Consider the following 19979-nt stretch of genomic DNA (forward strand, 5'->3'; position numbering starts at 1 on the left):
AGTTTTTGTTCCCTAAGCAGTAATGATAGTACTTCAGACCATATTGCAAACATTCATGGAATTTTTTTATACAAACCTGCTACATGTGTACCTTTTTAGTTACTGTGGTATTGTTCTCAGTATAGCACAACTCTGCAGTGTAAGATACTTATAAAAAGATATCCCTCCTGTAATTTCATTTTCTTAAAAACCAGAAATTTATTTTGAAGGCAAAATTTTCTGAGAAAGCCAAGCTTTATTTAAAGCATCTCTGTATTCAAGCAGAGATAATCATTCAAGAGGCAATCTAGTCTATTTTCACAAAACTCTTTAGATCTTTCATCATCAAATTTAATTGGCTTTCATTGTGCTCAGCTGCTTTTGATACATTTTTGACACCTTATTTAAAACCCACAATTACAGGTTAGAATCATTATGGCCACTGAGGCAAATTCAGTTCAGAGGCAAGTCGGTGAAAATCAAGGTAACAGAGCAATCACGCGTGCTTGCAACATAGCTGGATGTTTTCCTTCCAGCATCAGGGCCAGACACAAGCACGTGCCCTCCTGACAGGCTGGGAGCTGTAGCCTGCATGTGGCAAAGTGGGACGTGCAGAGCTGTACAGCTGTCTGTACACAGTGCAGTAACTGCCCCCGGGTAGGGGGGTATTCCTCTCTCTCAGGCATGAGGATGAGCAGTGGTGAAACATGGAGGCTGAGGAGCAGCTGGAAAACAGCTACACACTATTGGATCGCTATCATTTCTTAGACTCTTGAACATGAAGGGAAACCACTCTCTTCCACCCTTGCATGCATTTTGTTACGCTCATTGCTCAGAGACATATTGCAACTGCCTAGTTGGTCTTTTCAATCTCTCAGTCCCCAAGGAAACTTTGGATGGAGGGGAATAACAGCACAATATCAGGGCTGTCAAGGTTGGAAAAGACCTTAAAGATCGTAAACCCAGCTGTGGTTCACCACTAAACCATGTCCCCAAGTGCCACATCCACATGCTTTTGAACACTTCCAGGGATGATGACTCAACCATTTCTCTGGGTAGCCTGTTCCATTGCTTGATAACCTTTCTGGTGAATAAATTTTTCCTAATATCCAATCTATATTTCCCGAGCATAACTTGAGGTCGTTTCCTCTCAACCTATCATTTGTTACCTGGGAGAAGAAACTATTTTAATTTTTTTTTTTTAAACACACCAATTTGCAAAGAAGCTTCCTTTAAGTGCTTCAGTATTAAATCAGCATTGTTTGTCCTATTTAATATTTCCATTGAAAAGAAGGAAGAAGAAGAAGAAGAATGGGGATGCTGCATAGAACAACCTGCTGGCCATTGCTAGAAAATACAGCAACTTGTGTCATACGGGTCACAACCCCCTGCAGGCTGGGGGCAGAGTGGTTGGAAAAGCTGCCTGGTGGGAGAGTTCTCAACAGAAACTGTACAGTTAATCCAAGTATTTTAGTTTTGATTGCTAAACCAAATCCATCTACATTGATTCAGAGGACCCATTCAGAGAAACAGCCCATTTTTGCAGCCACAGTTTTGTGGAGCAACTCTGATCTTTTGGATGAGACACCTCTAAGAGTCAAAATTTTGGAGTTCAAAATGTGCTGGTTTGGTTGTTTGTTTTTTTTTTTTTTATGAGCTTGTAACAATCACAGTGGTGGGAGAGTTCTCAACAGAAACTGTACAGTTAATCCAAGTATTTTAGTTTTGATTGCTAAACCAAATCCATCTACATTGATTCAGAGGACCCATTCAGAGAAACAGCCCATTTTTGCAGCCACAGTTTTGTGGAGCAACTCTGATCTTTTGGATGAGACACCTCTAAGAGTCAAAATTTTGGAGTTCAAAATGTGCTGGTTTGGTTGTTTGTTTTTTTTTTTTTATGAGCTTGTAACAATCACAGCATGCTCAGTATTTTGAGGGTGTGACAACATGATGCAGATTGGAAAGGCCTCGTGTTGCATCATCTTTGGTGATTGAAAGTAAAAATTCTTGAAGTGGGTGGAGAAAGAATTGTTACCGTTCCCTGCCACCCTGAAATGATAAATGCTTGGAAAACTCCCAGAATTATATTGAAGTGCCTGAAAAAGTAAATATTTATTCTGCACACAAATCTTTTCGATCTGTCAGTAGTTGAATTTGATTATTCTTCTGTTGGTTTCTATTATTTGACTGGGTGTTTGCAGACAGATGGCCTCTTACAGTGTTAATAAAAACAACTTATGTAGAATGACTGGGCTGTATAGTAATTGGGGAAATACTGAGGATTGGGAAAGAGAATAGCCTGCCAAAACCTAGTGTCTGTTTATACACATTTAATTCCTTCTTATAGCAGATGAAGCTTTTTCTCTTCAGATATGTTCAGTTACTCTGGTCAAGTAAGGCTAGGCTTTGAGATACTGAGGAATTGAGATTTGTATGTCAAACTCATCTTCCTGTCAATTTCAGTGGTTGAACAAAGAAAAGTGTATTTTTGAGTTTGATTTTAATAGCCAAAATTCCTGTACTTTTGAACTTGTGTCAGCAAATCTCTAAAATGCTATGAACTCCAAATGATGCAAGAAAAGCTGGGAAGGGGCTGAGCTGTGGATGGAGTTAACCAAAAGGCAACTGAATTTCTGTTCCCTAACAACGGGAGACCCCAGTCTCCCTTTTGCTTTGTACTGTAGCATCCATTCTGTTTGTTGAAAGTCTTTGTAATCACAACTGTCACCCACTCTTACATAGCAAAAATGCAAATAAGCAAAGTTTAACCAAGAATTAAACCAGATAAAACTTTGTTACAAAATCAGCACAGACATTTGGTGAACTTTATCAAGATGCAATGTTTTAAATTTGTTGAGGGTATATGATGTGAAAAAACCACCTCTGCTTTTGCTATAATGCCATAATTTCTCCCCCTCTTCCTTCTCTTCCCTTGGAAGAAAAATATGACCATTTTTCTCTGTTTTAGGTTTTCAGGTAACTCAGGAATGAAATGGCAAAATTTAGCCTATAAGCATGAAGCATTCTGAAACATACTCATAGATGAGTGAGCTGCAGGAGGCAACCTAGAGAAGCCTCCCCAAATCTACTGTGGCAAAGGCTTTTATTACCTAGAAATGGGGGGAAACTGGAAGTCAGATTCTTCCCTCCTGATCACAGAGATTTGCAATGTGGCTGTCTACACCTGAGCTAATTTTCCACACATCCTTGAAAACCAATGCAGAGAAAGAGGCACTTTTAGGATGGTGTCTGACCAGGCACTTCCATCAGATAGGCTGCACTGTGCCACCAAGTAGCCTTTTATGTCCGTGGACAGTTAAAGTAGCCTGCAGTGCCTCGTTCAGACACACTCGTCCCCATTACAGGTGCCTCTGCTTGGTCATCTGCATCCCACCCAGCTGCTTGCTGGTGCATGGTTGTTCTGAATACCACAGCATGCTGATGCTTGTGCTGGAGCAGACTGGGCTTTTCCCTCTTGGCTGTTGATGCTCAAGACAGAATGCATCCTGTGATGAAAGGAAATCATGCACAATGCAGTTCAAAGTAGCAAAACTGTTTGCTGAGCTGGCAGGAAATTTAATTTAGCACATGGGACTTTATGCTGCAAAGATTAAATATTCTTATTCAGATGAGAATGAAAACCTTGTGATTGCCTTATCAACTGAAACATGTGTAGGGCTTCCAGTAACCAAGCCATAAAAGCACTGATATACTTGTGCACTTTATAAAGGTCTTCCTAGTCCTTCCTCTTGTTCCTCTGAAAATGGTTTTGCTAAGAAGGGATGACTGCCTGTACTACTGGCATAACCTCACCCAGTTTGCAGTTTATCATGTTATTGATACCAGTTCAGCTCAACAGTGTCAAATGGGTGGGGTGCAGACAAGGGAATATGAGTTCAGGGCAGGCTGGTAAGTTTCCTCTTTCTTGCTCTTTAGTTCCTTTTTCCATAAAATCCCCCAGGCTTACATTAAATGATTCTGGTATTTAACAGCCTGATTTAACTTTTGAAGAAAGAAACATCTGTATTTTGCTTCTTCTCGAATTGTGTTCTTTCACACAGAAAAGTGTCAGTGCCAGGATCTAACCATGTAGATGCACTACAAACTCCTGTATTTTCACATCCTAGCACCCTGAGCTGCAGACTGGATGCTGCAGAAAACCTGCTGGCAAGACTCTGGGAAACCATTACTACATGCTTAGCATGGAGTTATTCTCTTCTCCTTTTCTTCCCGAGGCTGCTGCTACTGGTCATTGTCATTTAGAGGATATCAGACTAACAGGAGATTTGATGTCATCTCTCAGGCCTCACTTCCTGCAGAACACAAGCACCTGCCACAGTAGCGGAGCTGTCACTTATTCACTTGGTTGAGACCCGGTGTGGCCAGTCCTACCAAACTGGTCAAATCCCAAGTAACACAGCCCTGAGGTGGCACACTACGGTCGCTGGGATGGCAAGGCTGGGTGGCTTCGTGCTCAAATGCAGGGAGTCATCTGGGGGACAGTTCACTCGAGCAAGGCCAACACCAGCAATGCTCATGAGACTGAAGAGCAGCAGAGTTGAGCAGAAACAGAGCTCCCACTCACAGAAGTCCTCTCAGGGTCCTGTGACAAGTGTTGTGGGTGTCTGTGCTCCAAATCCTCTTCCTGCCACTACCAAAGTGTGTTGGAGTAAGAAGTCTGCTTATGTAGTAAGGACCTGCAGAATGCTGCTTCAGTAAAAGCTACCAGAGGAAGATAATACAGAATTTTCTTAGCAGCCTATTAAAAGAGAATATTAGTAATATTTATAAGAGTATTAAGAATAGCCATGTAATTTCCAGTTTTCACAAGAGCTCAAACCATTTTTAGGTGATTCATGAAGTTAGTCTGGCATCATTTTCCTGTCAGGAAGTTAGAGCAACTTTTGCAGGCAACATACAGAAAGCTGAGTGCTCTGCATTACAGTTCAGAAGATCAGGAGATCCCTTTGTTCAGGGATCCTGACGTTAAAAGAAGAAATTCCTTGTTTATGCGCTGCCTTGGCCTATTAGCCTTGGTTGTTACTATTAAAAGTTCTTTCAGAGCACTCTGGGTGATCAGATTCTTGAACATCTTTCTATAACCAGCAAAGCATTAGCTAGAACAAAAATAAAGAAGAAAAATAACCTCCTAAAGTCTGCCTTTCTACAGGTAATGCATCTTTGAGTATGAATTTCAAAGTGGGTAGAGAACACGCTTCTGCTTGGCATGGAAATAAATAGTGGAAATAATAAAAAAACAGGAAATATTCTTAGCTTATCAGTTCCATGGGTGTATTAGCAACTTAGATGAGAATAGTTTTCATGATGAAAAGTTAACTGTGCATGTTTCTGAACTGTTATTGCAAAATAAGAGGAAGGGGGAAGTTTAATAACTACTGTTTTGGGTTGGGCTCCTTTCTGTGCTTTTACATATCTTTTAACAGCTGTGGGCAGGGGACCATGGAGCAGACATGTTTCTGTTCTCAAATGGAAAAAAATAACCTTCAGAAATTTTCATTGGACAATATTCAAAAACTAAGAGCATTTAAATTTTTCCTCAGGCAAGAAGCTGTTTTACAAAAAGACAAATTGCAGGAACCACCCAAACAGACCAAAATTTTCAATAATTTTTTTTTTTAAGTTTGTTTTAACATAGTCTTCATTTTCACACTCCACCTATTGGGTGTGAATTCACCTAATTTCACAATTTTGGTGTGACCTATTTCACACCCAACTTATTAAACAGCACTGCATGAACAACTTTTAGATAATGAGAAAAATTGGTTAGTAAAATAATATTTTAGAGGAAGGTCAACATCTTGAAAATGTAGATGTTTAAAGTTACGTTAATAAATGTTTAGGTTTGGCCTCCTACAGAGGAATATTTTGCTTTTTCATAAGTTCTGGACATGTGCAAGTCCCGCTGGAGATGAGAACAGGTGCTACTTTGAAAGTCAAATAACTTTTCTAGAAACTTATAGATGTATTCCGAGGTACAGATTTTCTTTCTAGAATGGGCAAATCAATGCTAGCTAAGCTCCTAATACATTTAAGCCTTCTAAAAATCTTTTCTCATGGACTCAGACTTTTAATATGCAAATTCGAAGTCTGCTTTGCTCAAGAGTCCACACTGTTGCTGTCTCTCCATGACAGCTGATGTCATGGTGGGAAATGTTTAGCAAAACTGTAGTGTAGGCAATGCCAGAGAGGCTCATTCTAGTGTTTTTGGGAAGCACTTCAAGGCAGCAGTGCAGCAGAGCATTTAGTTTGTGTGTTATACTCAAGCCCAGATGCAGCCACATTGTCTTCAACAAATTGGGTAAATAATGCAAGTTAAAGAAAGAGCTGACAGAACTCTGCCAGATCAGAGGCTGACAGGGCAGACAGTCAGACTCTGGCCAAATGGAGCTTTTTTCCTATACAATGGGACCCTCTGCTCCGGCTTTGATTCTTTCTTTACCACCCTGTATCATACCACCTCTTCAATTCCCAGAGCCTCCCCAGAAAGCATCAGATCTCTTTAGTGACTGAATTAGCTGTTTGTTTGCCCATGGCACTGTGCTGATGTTTTCCAAAGTCCTCTTTGGGAAGCTCTCCTTTGCATTATTTGGTGCCATATAAGGGTCTTAATTTTTACAAAGGTTACTTACAGACACTGGATTTTTTGCTAATTCTTGCTAATTTCATCTGGCTGGGGCTGACACCAACTCTCTGCCTTGCGTGACCTCTTGTGAAGAGGAAGCAAGATGATCCTTTTTTGTTTTTTTCACAACTGGTCTCTAGAGGAGAAATTCCCAATTCAAGCTGCAGTGCTCTGCAATGCAATTCCCTCCTGACGTCCTCTTCCAGCCTCTCTTTACTGTAAATTGCAAGGACTTCATTGAGCTGGAAGCCTCCCCTGGCATTGTACATGTAGCAGACAGCAGTATTTCCACACAGCTCCCTCCTGATCCAGCTGTGGCTATGGAGACTCTGAATGGGGATGGTTGTGGAGACTTTAAATGGGCTGGAGACCTGTGGAGGATGGGTGCAGTTGCAAAAACTGCCCAAAGCAAGGAAGTCAGATGTGCAAGGGAGACCAACAGCAGCATCAGTGTCAGCACTTCTGAGTCATCTCCCTGTTGGAACCAAGCACAATAGTGACACTGCCCAGCCAATGCCTTCCTTGCAAAGAAGTAATTTATTTTTCACCCTCTGTAAGATGAAGGTCTTCCTTTCTTTAAGCTCATGAAACCACCCTCTGTTTACTGAGTTCAGTTGCATTTAAGCAACTTGTGTGTGTTACATTGCAGACGAGTTCCTTGGTATTTATGCAATGGGAAAAAATGCAGATGAGTAAACTCGTGTTTTATGACTCAGCAGACATTGTCTCTGTTTCTGGCTCTCACACAATCTCTTTCTTCAACCTTGGGCAAGCTCCTTAAGCACTTACTGTGCCATCTCTAAACAACTTCCCTTATCGGTGTCTCCCCTTCTCTCCATCATCTCCTTATTGCAAATGTTATCCTACATATTTGTGTAGCACTTACCAGCAAAGAAACTTTGCTCCTCATAATCCCAAGGCATCAGTGGAATTAAGAGGAATATCTGAGTAATGAAACCACACCATTTCCTTATCCTTTAACATGTCCTCTGGATGTCTTCCAAAAATTGCCAAACTAGAAACTAGAGCACTAATAAGAATGTATCTCTTGTCATGTAGTTTGGCTAAAGGTTCCAGAAATAGGGAACTTTGAATGCTGAAAGACTCAGCACAGATGCTGTGCCGGCAGGGAACAAGGATGCAAAGGGAGAATTGGAGCCATGAGCTGCCTGGCAGCTACTGCAAAGAGCGAAGCTCTATTTATTCACTGTAACATTCTCTGTCTCATCTTCTTCCTGCCAGAGTGTTGTGCATAGGTGACGGAACCCAGAAAATACACTTTGTTACCTCCCCATATGCTTAGAGTTATCAGGAGATACTTTTCTCAGGGGTCTGCCTCCTGTAAGACATTCCCAGGCACAGATCAAGGAAAGGGAAAGTGAAATACTCCCTAAAGAGCTGCCTTTGCAGATGTTACAACATATGAGATACCATAAGGTACCTCTATACCTGTATCACCAGTAAGCACAGTACCACATAACTAAAAAGTTCTGAAGTCCAGGAAAAGCTGTCAGCAGCCACAGTAGTAGGTTTGAAGAAGAAATAAATGCCAAAGACAGGACTAAATGAGAACACCCTTCTCAATCAGTTTCAGATGGGCCCAGTTTTGCCACTCAGAGGCAGCTGGGCGGGACTGGTCTCTCTCGGCAGTACCCAAGGGCTTTATAAGCGTTTGCATGGCAGTAGCTCCCTGTTTGATCTGCTCTCCCAAGCAATATTTCTGTACCAAGACCTAGTGGATTCCTCAGCACTGCAATGTCTCCTGCAGCCTGAGGGAACTCCCGCAATCTCCCCATGGCAAGCTGCTAAGGTGTGTGGGATAATTCTGTTTAGGAGGTAGCCCAGGGTTAGGAGACAAGAGGATAGCACAGTCTTTCCAGAGTCCTGCTCCAGTTGGAGAGGGATTTCTGTGGTCTGTTATGAAGTGCTGGATGTTTACATTTTGCTTTTCCTGTCGGAAGAAATAGATCTGGCAAACAGCCAGCAAGCTATTTCTGGAAAACTACTTTCCTGGTAATTAAAAGCACCTGGGCAGACTTTCCTTGTCCAAACAGCACTGTCTGGTCAGGCCAGGCTTTTAGGGTCAGGGTTTCAGTCACTGAACAGCTTTAGCAGTGGCAGGAACTCAAAAATTCAAGGTGTTCCTTCTTTACCTCATGCATCTTGAATGTCGATTTGTGACCCAAGTTAAAGATGACAAAGGACTGAATGAAAGTCTGTGACCTCTAAAGTGTCAAAAGCTCCTCAAACCCCTTCTGGCTCTGCCAGGTGTTCAAAGATCATGAGAAAAACTTAGAAATCATGTGTTCTCTGCCCCACCCCTCCCACCTTCTGGGTTATGATTCTTTAGGGAACTTTTGGAACATTTTTCAGGATCCAACCATATTTCATCTTAAAAAAAGCTTAGAGTCTTTCCCGCTTGTGACGCAAATGCAAGTCCTTCTGCAAAGAAAAAACCCACTGTCATGAGGTTGGCAGCCAGACTCTTAAAGGTGGTGCTGCTGTAGTTGAAGTGAAATTAAATCAGAGAAATAGAGATGACTGCAATTATTTATAGTTGGCTGGAAGCAAGATCAGACTTCGCACTGCATTTAGGCCGCTGCTACTTCCTTACTAGCTGTACTAGTCCATGGGTGTCTCCTAGAGAATGCATTGTGGCTATCTGCCGATGTCTGGGAAGGGCAGGGGGCCTGTCAGGGCCTCCTGAGAGCAAGGTTATCTGTTGGCTAAAGTTATCTTTCAGCGTATTCTCCCAGAGCCTAGGTGAGGCAGTAAAGCTCACGTGGCCAAAGCAAGTGCTGTAGCTAGTGGGATACCAAGAGGGAACATGGCCCACATTTGTGGATAAATGAGTTATAGAAGTAACAGGACGTGGATGGCAGTCTTCTGTGTCCGGAGGAGGAGGGCTGAGGAACAAGGGGAGGCAAATTAGGGGATCTTCTTGGCAGTGACTCTCTAGAAAGGAATAGCACCACCAATTACTGCTAAATAAATTCCTCACCTCTTCTGTTTCTCTGCTAAAGCTCTTGCTTTTCTTTTGCCTATGCCCATCTTAACTTCTACCTCAGCCCATGCTTTTATACAACACCACATCAGAAAGGCCAGTGCATACAAGAAAGGGAGAGAGTTACTCCATCAAGTCTTTAATCCGCTAAAGAAAAATCTAAATTATTTCTCTTATCTATAAGGCTTGTTTAGAAAATCGAAACTTCTAATGAGCATGCAGACAGCAATCAAGATTAATTTTTCTTTATCTTAAGACCTGGGCAAGTTAAAACCTGAGGACCTCTTGAGAAGGAGAGCAGCAAATACAATTTTGATAGTTAATCAGAATCTCTTGGCTACTCAGATCAACATATTCATGGTTTTAACTTTAATTTTTGAATCATCTACCTTTAGACAAAGACTTGCTGCATCCTGGAGATACATACTCCTTGTAGAATCAGAACTGGCTTATAGACTAGGTAAGATTGATGCTGCAACAAATCATATAAATTGGGTCGCAGTTATCTCACCAAACCACATATTAATAGTAAAAGCAAGATCAAGTTCTGGTGAAGAAAGAATACGATTTCTAGAAGAGAAACTTAATCAGTTTTATTCCCCAGATTAATTAAGTATGCTGGATATAGGAAATGAATTAATTTTGAAAATGCTCCATTATAATTCCCTCTGATAATCACTGAGAAGCATAAGCACATCCTCCATTATCTCCTGCTTTCCTCAGATACAGGGATTAGAAATCATTCAAAAGGGCACACTGCTTTGAAACTACAAGACACCCACCTGCCTGGGACCCAGGCAAGGCTGGTCACATCGTTGCAGTAGATGGGCATGGTGAGTACTCTCATGACAATGATTGTTTTCCCTTCGTCTCTCATTAAGTGTCTCTCTTAGAGTGCATTAGCACAAAAAAGCCAGTGACTGGGAGTGAAGATCTTAGTCCTAGCAGAAAGCCTCAGCACTGCCTGCTTTGTCAAAGATGACAGCACAGTCTGACAGAAAACCCATGCAATGTGTTTATGGCCTCTCCTGCAGTGCTTGCAGCTGCAGAATGAGTGTTACCTCTGCTGAGTGCAGTAGCAACAATGCTCCTTCAACAAGAAAAAAACCCTACTTTCAAAGTTTTCTTCCTTTTGACCTCCTGATTTCATGTTTGGGACAGTTTGTTTTATTCCTTATCAGCTGCTTTAAATCTTTATTTCCTTGCTTTGGTGTCACCTGGAGGTATGAGTTTTGTGGAGAAATAAGGCAATAATTTTCTGCTATGCCCTGATACCTGTTTCCCCCTCACTCTATTCTCTTCCTGTTTCCATTCTCACTGGACACTGTTATTTCTTGCCAAAAAAGAGAGGTTTTGCAGTGACACAGTTAATTTGAGCAACTGTACTGCTGTAGAACTACATATAGTATTGACCTGGAAGGAGTTATATGCTTAATCTCTCAACTAGAAAAGAGGTGACAGGTACAGCTCCTCTGCCAGGCACTCCTGGGGACGAAAAGACTGCAAAGCCACATCACCTCTGGCAGAGAACATAGTTCATGGAGCCATCACCCTTCTGCAAGGTGTGCCTTGGAATTACTCTGCTCTTCAGCAGTGAGTAAAGAGGACAAGTATAGAAAGTAACAAACGATTCCTTGTTTTCATAACCTGTAAAGCTGTTGCAACAACTTATATCTGTATGGATGCACTCTGGGAAGTTCAGGATCTTTCAGAAAAAGGAAGTTTTCCCTTTTGAGAGGACAGATTATTCACCCAACCTTTTAAGCTGTCAGCTGTAAAATTAACTTGGACTATTGCTGGTGAGTGCCTATTGAAGTAGATTGAATCTAATCCATCAGTTTTTAAAAGGACTTCTACCTTCCACAGAGATTGTTAGTTGTGGACGTGGCTTCCTTGCCCTTTGGACTCCTGTTTACTTGGGGAGCAGAAGCACTGTTCAGAACAGCCTGTTTAACTAAGGAATTGCAGGCGGAAGCAGTGCACACACAAACTAATAATCCTAAAAGCAATCTGCTGGTGCATCGATGTTCTCATGCAAGAAGGAGACGGGAACAGCAATAGCAATACTTCATTATTTGATATATGGTTTATTATTTCACTTACTAGAGTTTAGTGAACATTCATGTAAAAGCTTTTCCCAGTAGCATCAGGAGGCTGTACAGCACTGACTGGGTTCAAGTGGTAGATGGAAGGGAGGTTTAAAAATAGATATTTGAAAAAATGTTACCAAAACCCAGAAGCTGGGATTTTTGAAAAGCATGTATCAAGCTAGGCACTTGGCTCTCAATGAGAGTTGAAAGGCCAGCATAAGAATTTGGCCAGCTAAGCCTCAGCATGTCTTAAAGGATGTTTAGGGCTGTTGTGCCACAGTAAATAGCAGGCCGTTGCCAAAACATCATTTCCAGTCAGACAGGACAAGTAAACAAACAAAGATCAGAGCATATCACCAGGCATTAGAATTGCAAGTGCAGGGATGCAAATTCAGAGCCAGGGAGTTCAACCATGATAGCTGGGATGTGAACTGATAATTTTTGATGTCAGGTTTTGTCTTCTTCCCAGGCAAATGTCTTCCTAGCCTTCTTGCCATCTTGCTGTTTAAGCTAAGGGTCGCTGCCAAGCTGCTTGAAACCATCCCAATTCAACTACAGCAGTTTGAGCACAGTAAATAGGACCTGATACCCACCAAGAGAAGCCTTAAGATATCTTTCTGATGTACAATGATGGATCCAAGTATTTCAGGGATTCAGTCTCACCTCTTCCTTTTCTCCTTTTTGCTTCCTGTCATTTTTGTGTACCTTTGTAAAAAGATGTTTACCTTAAAGCAGGCATTTGTGCAGAAAAACACTGGTTATGTGTAAAACAGGCCAGTTGCATTCCAGCCAGTAGTTTTATTGCTCAGAAAACTGCTTCTCCCACTTTTATGGTATTGCCAAATATACATTGCCATGAAAACAGTCCATGCTTCAGTACCATCAGTTAAATGAGCACAAGATGATGTGCCTATATTTTAGGGGCAATCTCTGCAATGGACCAAAAGGTAAATGACCCTGAAGATGCTAATTGGTCTCCTAGGATGTCCATAAACAGTCCTTTCCTGATATGGTTGACATGCATCACACTTGGAAGACAACTGTACTTCTGCATCATTTCTCCACATTATTATTTATGGGGAAAAGCAGGGGGGGTAGGGTTAGAGTTTTGTTAATAAGCAAAAACACGTTATAAAAGCCCAGCATTCAAACTGTGCTCTACCCTCCCACCACAATTTATAATGTCAAAAGAAAGGGAAAAGGAGGCTGACTCATTTTCTCAAAGAATTTCAGTAGATTTAATTTTTAACCTTTTAATTTTTTCCTTCTTTAATGGATATCTGTCACCTTGGGATTTCAGTGGTCATCTGTGACTCTGGAACAACAATCCTTTGATGTGGAAATCTTGGTGCTGTTTAACCATCGATGTTTTCGCAAGTGGTGTCACAACCATGGTTTTTCTGACAAGTTTCCTAAGGTTTCATTGCTTAAAGGTGGCAGGATGTGTTGTAGAAGGTCATGGCAGATGGGACTTGAGGACAGCATGAGGTATCAAGCCACTCCCTTTTCTAATGCCCTTGACAGAGGTTGCCAGTCATGCACACACCTGCTGGTTTACAGGTGACAGGTGATTTCACTCATTCTCAAGGGCAGACTCAGCTGTCGTAATGTTTTGTAGCACCAAGTTATCTTGGTGTTATTTCATTTGGATTATATGGTGTCATTTATGGGACTTAAATAGTAATTGAAAGTGATTCTGCTGAAGCTTTATACACTGAGAAAAATGTATGGCTTTCTTTCCTGAGCTTGGAGACAAGGACAAAAAACTTGGCAGGTGGAGAAGGGGAAATGTTTCTGCCAGCTTCTGGTATTTCCCAGAATCCTGCCAGTCACTGCTTCCTGGCTCTCTATGCCACCTCAGAGCTCTAGCTGCTGTGTTGGGCAGCTGAGCTATGGCTGTACCTTTTGGTAATATGACAGGGACTACCTATCCTGAGCAGGGCTTTCCTCTTGCCCTTTCTGCAAGTCTGAGTAAGACTGATGGATATTTATTGTGCTAGAGCCCTTTGGAACCCATGACACTACTCCTGGCTGAAGCCAAGTGATTACATGGGACCTTGCATTGGTGAGACAAGCTGTAGGACCATGACTTCTTTCCTACTGGAACAGAGCCCATTCGTTCCTGCATAGAAGATGACCTGTTTAAAAGGCTGGTGGCTGTTCGAACTCAAATCACTTACAAAAATGTTCTGTTGTGTTAGAAGTAGCTCAGGTACTGTAGATTCATGCATATGCTGAGTTGGAAGGGACCCACAAGGATCCCAAGAAGTCCAGCTCCTGGCCCTGAACAAGAGAACTCCCAAAATCACACCATGTGCATTGTCCAAACTCTGTCAGGCTTGGTGCTGTGACCACTCCCATGGGGAGCCTGATCCAGTTCCCAACCACCCTCTAGGTGAAGAACCTTTCTCTAATATCCAACCTGAACCTCCCCTGACACAGCTTCAGGCCATTCCCTTTGGTCCTGTCACTGGGCACCACAGAGCAGAGATCAGAGTCTGCCCCTCCTCTTACCCTCACGAGGAAGTTGTAACTGCAGTGAGGTCTCCCCTTAGTCTCCTTCAGGCTGAATGGACCAAGTGACCTCAGCTGCTCCTCATACAGCTTCCCCTCCAGGCCCTTCACCATCTTCATAGCCCTTCTTTAGATGCTTTCTCATACCTTTATATCTTTCTTATACTGTAGCACTCAAAACTGCCCCCAGGACTCGAGGTGAGGCTGCACCCATGCAGAGCAGAGCAGGACAATCACCTCGCTTGACCTCACCTCCCTTGATAGGCTGCTGCTGCTGTGCCTGAGGCATCCCAGGACACAGTTGGCCCTCGTGGCTGCCAGGGCAGCTGACTCAATGCTTTGGAGCGTGCTAGTCTGTGGGGTTTTAATGCATATTTTCCCTTCAATTGCTATGTGAAAGATATCCTCCCACTCACCTGCATTCCCACACAAAGGAAGCTGGCCACTGAGTGAACTTAAGGGATTGAAGGCGTTACCCACTTCCAAAAAGTCATTTTCAGCTATGGCACTTTAAAGTATTTTTGAAAGTTCCATTTAAAAAGAAAAAAAAAAAGAACAAAAAATATGTTTTCAGTTTTTCTTTGCTGGCCCCCACAGCAAAAATTTTCTTTTCCCCCTCATTCAAAATAAAATCATCTCAAACCTGGCCTGACCAGAACTCAGGTCAAGTTTCCTCTCATTGTAAGAAGTGACAGGTTTTCTTTGAATATCCTGTCTGTTTTACCCTCCATCTGAAAGATGGCTCTGCTAGCAGCTCAGTGCACCTTTAATTCCTTGTGATGAAAAAATAAATAGGTACTGTTTAGGACTTAAAATGCTACCAGTACCCCCTGCAGCTACAGGCTGTGGAGAGCTTGTACCAGCAGAAACCAGGTTAGAGCCACATCCAACATTTGAAACCTTCCTGCATCCCTCATGATGCTAGGACCATCCCCAGGTGAGGCATTTAGCCACTCTGTTTTTTCACCAAAGCCGCTGCAGAGTTTAGTGTTGTTTTCCTCTGTTGCAATGTAAAAGGAACTTGTAGTTCTGCTTGAGAGTTGTTCCCAAAAGACTCATCTCTGGGTTTGGTGGCACATGGAAGCCTGGAGGACCCTTTTAGGGTCTGAAGTGGTGTAACTAAGAGCCAGAGCAATGTCAACCAGAAAGTGCACTTTTGGCTCCCGTAGCTCCAGGGCACTCAGCAGTGATCGACAGGACAGAATTTCATTTGGAATTCTGTGTGAGTCACAGAGGTCCCATAATGTCTGAATCTGAGGACTTGCAAGGGTTAAGCAAAGCCACAGCACCTCTTGGACCTCAGCCTGTAATCACAGCAGAGAGCTTCCTCCTTTGTGAATGACAATAGTAACATCCACTGTTACATGTTACCTGTCTTGCTGAGGTAGCGAGCCACATGCTAATACACTTGTTTCTTGATAAGCTATATCCTTATGCTTTGCACTGTTTTGAATGTAAACAGTAGCCAAGGAATGTGCTACTTTCCCAGTCAGTGATGAATCCATCCAACCCAGGACCCTGTGTCCAGCAGTGGCATTAGCAGATTCTGTTCAGGAAGAGCAAACAAACCTGCCTGCTATCTGAGTACCATACCCAGCATCCAGACGTTACAGACTCATCTCTGCCTTCTCGCTGTTTATGGACATATTGTCCATGAATGTATCTACCCTCTTTTTGGAACTGCTCATACTATTTGCCTTTAAAACCTGCTGTGACTACATATTCCACAAGCTCATTGCCTGCCGTTTAAGAAAGCACTTTATTATAACTGTTAAATTGGATTTAGTGAACAAGTTTTTCATTCATCTTATTTCCAGGGAGCTTTCTCCTCTCTTAATTGAGAACTCTCAGCTTTTTAAGGCTGCCTTGATAAGACAGCTGCACTATCATCCACATTTCTTTACCTGCCCTTCTTGGTACATTCCCTCAGTCCATTTTGTCCCTCTTGCAATGCTGAGAGCTGTGACAAGCCTCAGTCAGGATGTGAGCGCACCTGCGTTTTGCACATGGGCAAAACCATGCTTTCTGCATTGTTCTCAACTCCCTTCCTGATGATGCTCAACAATTTGATGCTTCTTCTGGCTGACACTGCACATTGAGCTGATGAATGAAACCGGGAATTACTAATGAGAATATGCTATTGTGATCAAGGCTGGCTGTGGTATACAGTTAAATATGGCCATTCTGATTTTTTTTTCTTTTTTAAACCATATTCTATTGGCAGTTTCAGTGAAAGACAAATATTACCAGCCAGGGTAACTACTCCAAATTGGACAGCTTTGGGTCACTGTATTTTCTCAGTCTCCCCTTTCTGCCCAGAGCATTAGTAGTGTTCTTTATGGTGTGAACTAGAGCACCCATAAGTAAAACGCACATTCTTCCTGGATTTGTGTGCAGGGGCCCAACATGACTTAAACTTATGTCTCTTGTTCAAAAACTTGATCATAAGGATGTGGAATCACTTCTTTCTGACACTTCCATTTGAAGAGGTTTTATGACTCAGATGCACAAATTAACTTCCAGTGAGTTAAAAAGTAGAAGCTTTAGCCCAGAAGCAACACCTACCCAGTTTCATAAGCCTGTCACACATACAGCTTTAATAAGTGCCTGTAGAATAAACAAAACTCACCTATAGAAACAATTAGGCAGTAGCAGCTGTAATTCAGGGAATTTCCAGAAGATTAGTAACAAGCTGTGAAGAGCCTATGGCCTGAAATGCAACCTTGAGCCTCTAATTCCTAGGAAATTGCTTGTCTTGTGATGGTTATTGCTGCTGAGCAATTAGCACCTGGAAGAACTTTTAGAAATTTGGCTTTTAATTTCTCTTTTTCCATTTTCCAGTTCTGGCATGAATCACAGCTCCTTGACATCCATCTCTTCCTTGAGGTGTGCATGGGTAGCAGTGAACCAGAGCGTGCTTTAAAGGGCAGAAGCATTGATCGAAGGAAACAATCAGGTACACGTGTGATTCTTTTGCCATGGAACTCTCAAAATCTAATCAGAAAAGCTTTTTTGGAGCCCTCTTCCCAGAATTTTAAGCAGTCAGAAGGAGACAAATATTCCTTTAGAATCTGTACATAAAAAAAAAAGTTTGTTTGCTATCAGTTGTTTTCATTTTTTTCCTCCAATGAATCAAACAGAAATTGCATTTCTGTTTTATGTTACAAAATAATTACACTTTTTAGTGCCTGATGTTTCTAGGTACTTTTTTTTCCTTTTCTTGTGGCCACCTTCAGCATACATATCTTAGTTTATTCAGATGCCTATGAATCTTCATCGCTCACTCCTTCAGTGCAGACCCAGTTGGAAGCTGGATACTTCCAACACCCCAGAAATGTCTCTGGAAAGGAGTCAGTCCTTTCCTTGAGGTCTGGTAAGAGTCAGTCAGAGAGATACCCTGAAACAGCAACAAACCCATGATCTCTGTGTGCCAGTTTAACCCACTGTGCATAAATCCTGCTGATGGCATTAGTTATGGTTATAATTAAAGATATACTGTAGGGTAATTTTATGCTACAATCCTAGAAATACTCTGCTTAGAGATCTCTACAGGCAAATTTAATGCAGTTCTCTGCTATTTTGGATGCTCCAGAAATGAGACCAGATGTCCCAGAACTCCATAGGCCTCCTGGTTCAGGTACTTGACATACAAGCAGTCATATGACATACACTTGGCCACAAGTGTTAATGAGAAAGTAATTAATTACAGATTCCATGTAGCTTGTATTTGAAAAGCCCCACCAGTTATACCAGATCCAGACAGATGTGGTGTGGTGAAAGGAGTTCAGCTTCCTATATTTTATATATATACATATATATATATTCCTACATATATATACAGTGATGTAGCTGCCCAGTTGCACTCTAGAGCAAAGAATTAACATAGCCTGAGAAATATAATGTCCCTTGCTTCTAAATTGGGTTCTGTGGCCTCTTAAATGAAGAAGAATGAGTGAACTTAAGAGTCCAAGGATATCTAGAGTCTGGAGATGACAACATCAGTTTGAAGATACTTAAAATTTTAACAGGTGAGAATCCCACTTCTTGCTTTCTCGGTGCATTTTAAATTCATTTATTTTTAAATTTAATTTTCTCTTTCAGGGCTGGTTGCCATTACTTTGGCATCAGTGAAAAGATTCCCACTGAATTTCAAGGACAACTGGATTAGTTACTAGGTTTTTGTACTGGAAAAGTATGCAATTAAAAAAAGCCACGCTGTTCCCACTGGGCTGGAGCCAAGGATGACCAAGTGTGTTCGCTCAAGTGCAGCTGTGGCACTTTAGGTGCAACCCAGACAGTGAAACCCAGTCTGGCGAGAAGCTGCAGTTTGGCAACTTAGACCCACTGGGGGTCTGCCCAGGCACAGGCAGCAGCAACAGGGAATTTATTTTATGAGTCAGAGCTGTAATTTCCAAATGGTAGGGTTTGATCTGCAGAAGTTATGTCAGCATAACAACTTCACAGCAGCCAGTGAGACTGCTGTCAGGTGGGTGGTTTACCAGGAGGAGTCTTCAGCTGGAAAACAATTCTCAGGTGCTTTGCACTGAATGGGAAGTGTAAAAAGTTTTATTAATGTTTTTTGTATAGTGTTTACTGCCTCATTTCAGTACTCCCTAACATCAACCCCCCCCCTTTTCTGAAGTAATAATCTATTTTCTACAAATCTTACTGATATGAAGGGATGCCTCTACACTGTCTAACTCCAGCTGCAGGTCTCAGCCTCCCTAACAAGGTATGTGTGTGCGCTTAGAGAATGACAGAATAGTTTGGGTTTGAAGGGAAGTTTAAAGGTGATCTAGTCCAGCTGCCCTGTGATAAGCAGGAACATCTCCAACTCCATCAGGTTACTAAGATCCCTGCCCAACATGTCCTTGAACATCTCCAGGGACAGTTCATCTACAACTGCCCTGGGCAACCTGTTCCAGTGATTCACCACCCTCACTGTAAAACTTTTCTTCCTTATATCTAGTCTGAATTGACCCTCTTTTAGTTTAGAACAATTCCCCCATATCCTACATCAGCAGGCCATGCTAAAAAGTCTGTCCCCATCTTTCTTACAAGCTCCCTTTAAGTATTGAGAGGTTCTAATATGGTCTCCCTGGAGCCTTCTCTTTTCCAGGCTGAACAACCCCAATGCCCTTATTCTTGTGAATTTTCCCATGAATTCCCGTGGAAATAGTTGCTTCTGTAATGCTATGCATATGTTTTGAGGGCTCAGAAAAGGCAGGGAAATTACAAACATGTGAGCTCAGAACTTCTGAGAAAATGAGGACTGCCAGTGTTTCCGTAATTAAAGATATGCTCTGTAAACTGTCCCTGCCTCCCCCTTTCCCTTATCCAAGATGAATGAAATGTGGAACACTTCACTGAGCCTGGGAAGTAAAGTAAGGTTATAAAAGTGATTGCGTTTGATGATCTCACGTCCCTTTTGATGACAGGGATAAAACATGTCCAAAACAGTGCCTGGAGCGGGACGGGACTCTTTTGAGGGACCGTTTGGGGTTGAAGAATGGTGCAACAAGCAAAGCCCCTCACAAACCCTCTCCGGGGCGGCCTCGCATGTGGCAGCGCTCACCTCTGGCCGGCGGCGGGCCGGGCAGCGGAGTCTCCGGGGCCAAGTTAAGCTCGCCTTACCCCTGACCCTTCTGCGGATCGCCCGCCCTCGAGCACCGTGCCAGGGCCGGGCGGGCGGCGGGGCGCTCCCCGTGGTGCCGCTCCCTCCGCGGGCGCGCACAGAGACCGGGAA

The 19979-nt window shown here is 42.5% G+C and overlaps 1 long non-coding RNA gene across 1 annotated transcript in view; it reads right to left on the reverse strand.

The window, feature by feature from the left end:
• The window catches only part of LOC108444787, a 32566-nt gene extending 12593 nt beyond the window's left edge, over window positions 1-19973 (reverse strand). The window contains exon 1 of the long non-coding RNA XR_001859484.1: window positions 19809-19973. This is a non-coding gene — a long non-coding RNA (uncharacterized LOC108444787). The remainder of the gene's footprint in view (window positions 1-19808) is intronic.
• Window positions 19974-19979: the final 6 nt, after the last annotated feature.

This window comes from Corvus brachyrhynchos, unplaced genomic scaffold, assembly GCF_000691975.1.
Source record: "Corvus brachyrhynchos isolate BGI_N302 unplaced genomic scaffold, ASM69197v1 scaffold62, whole genome shotgun sequence".
NCBI lineage: Eukaryota > Metazoa > Chordata > Aves > Passeriformes > Corvidae > Corvus > Corvus brachyrhynchos.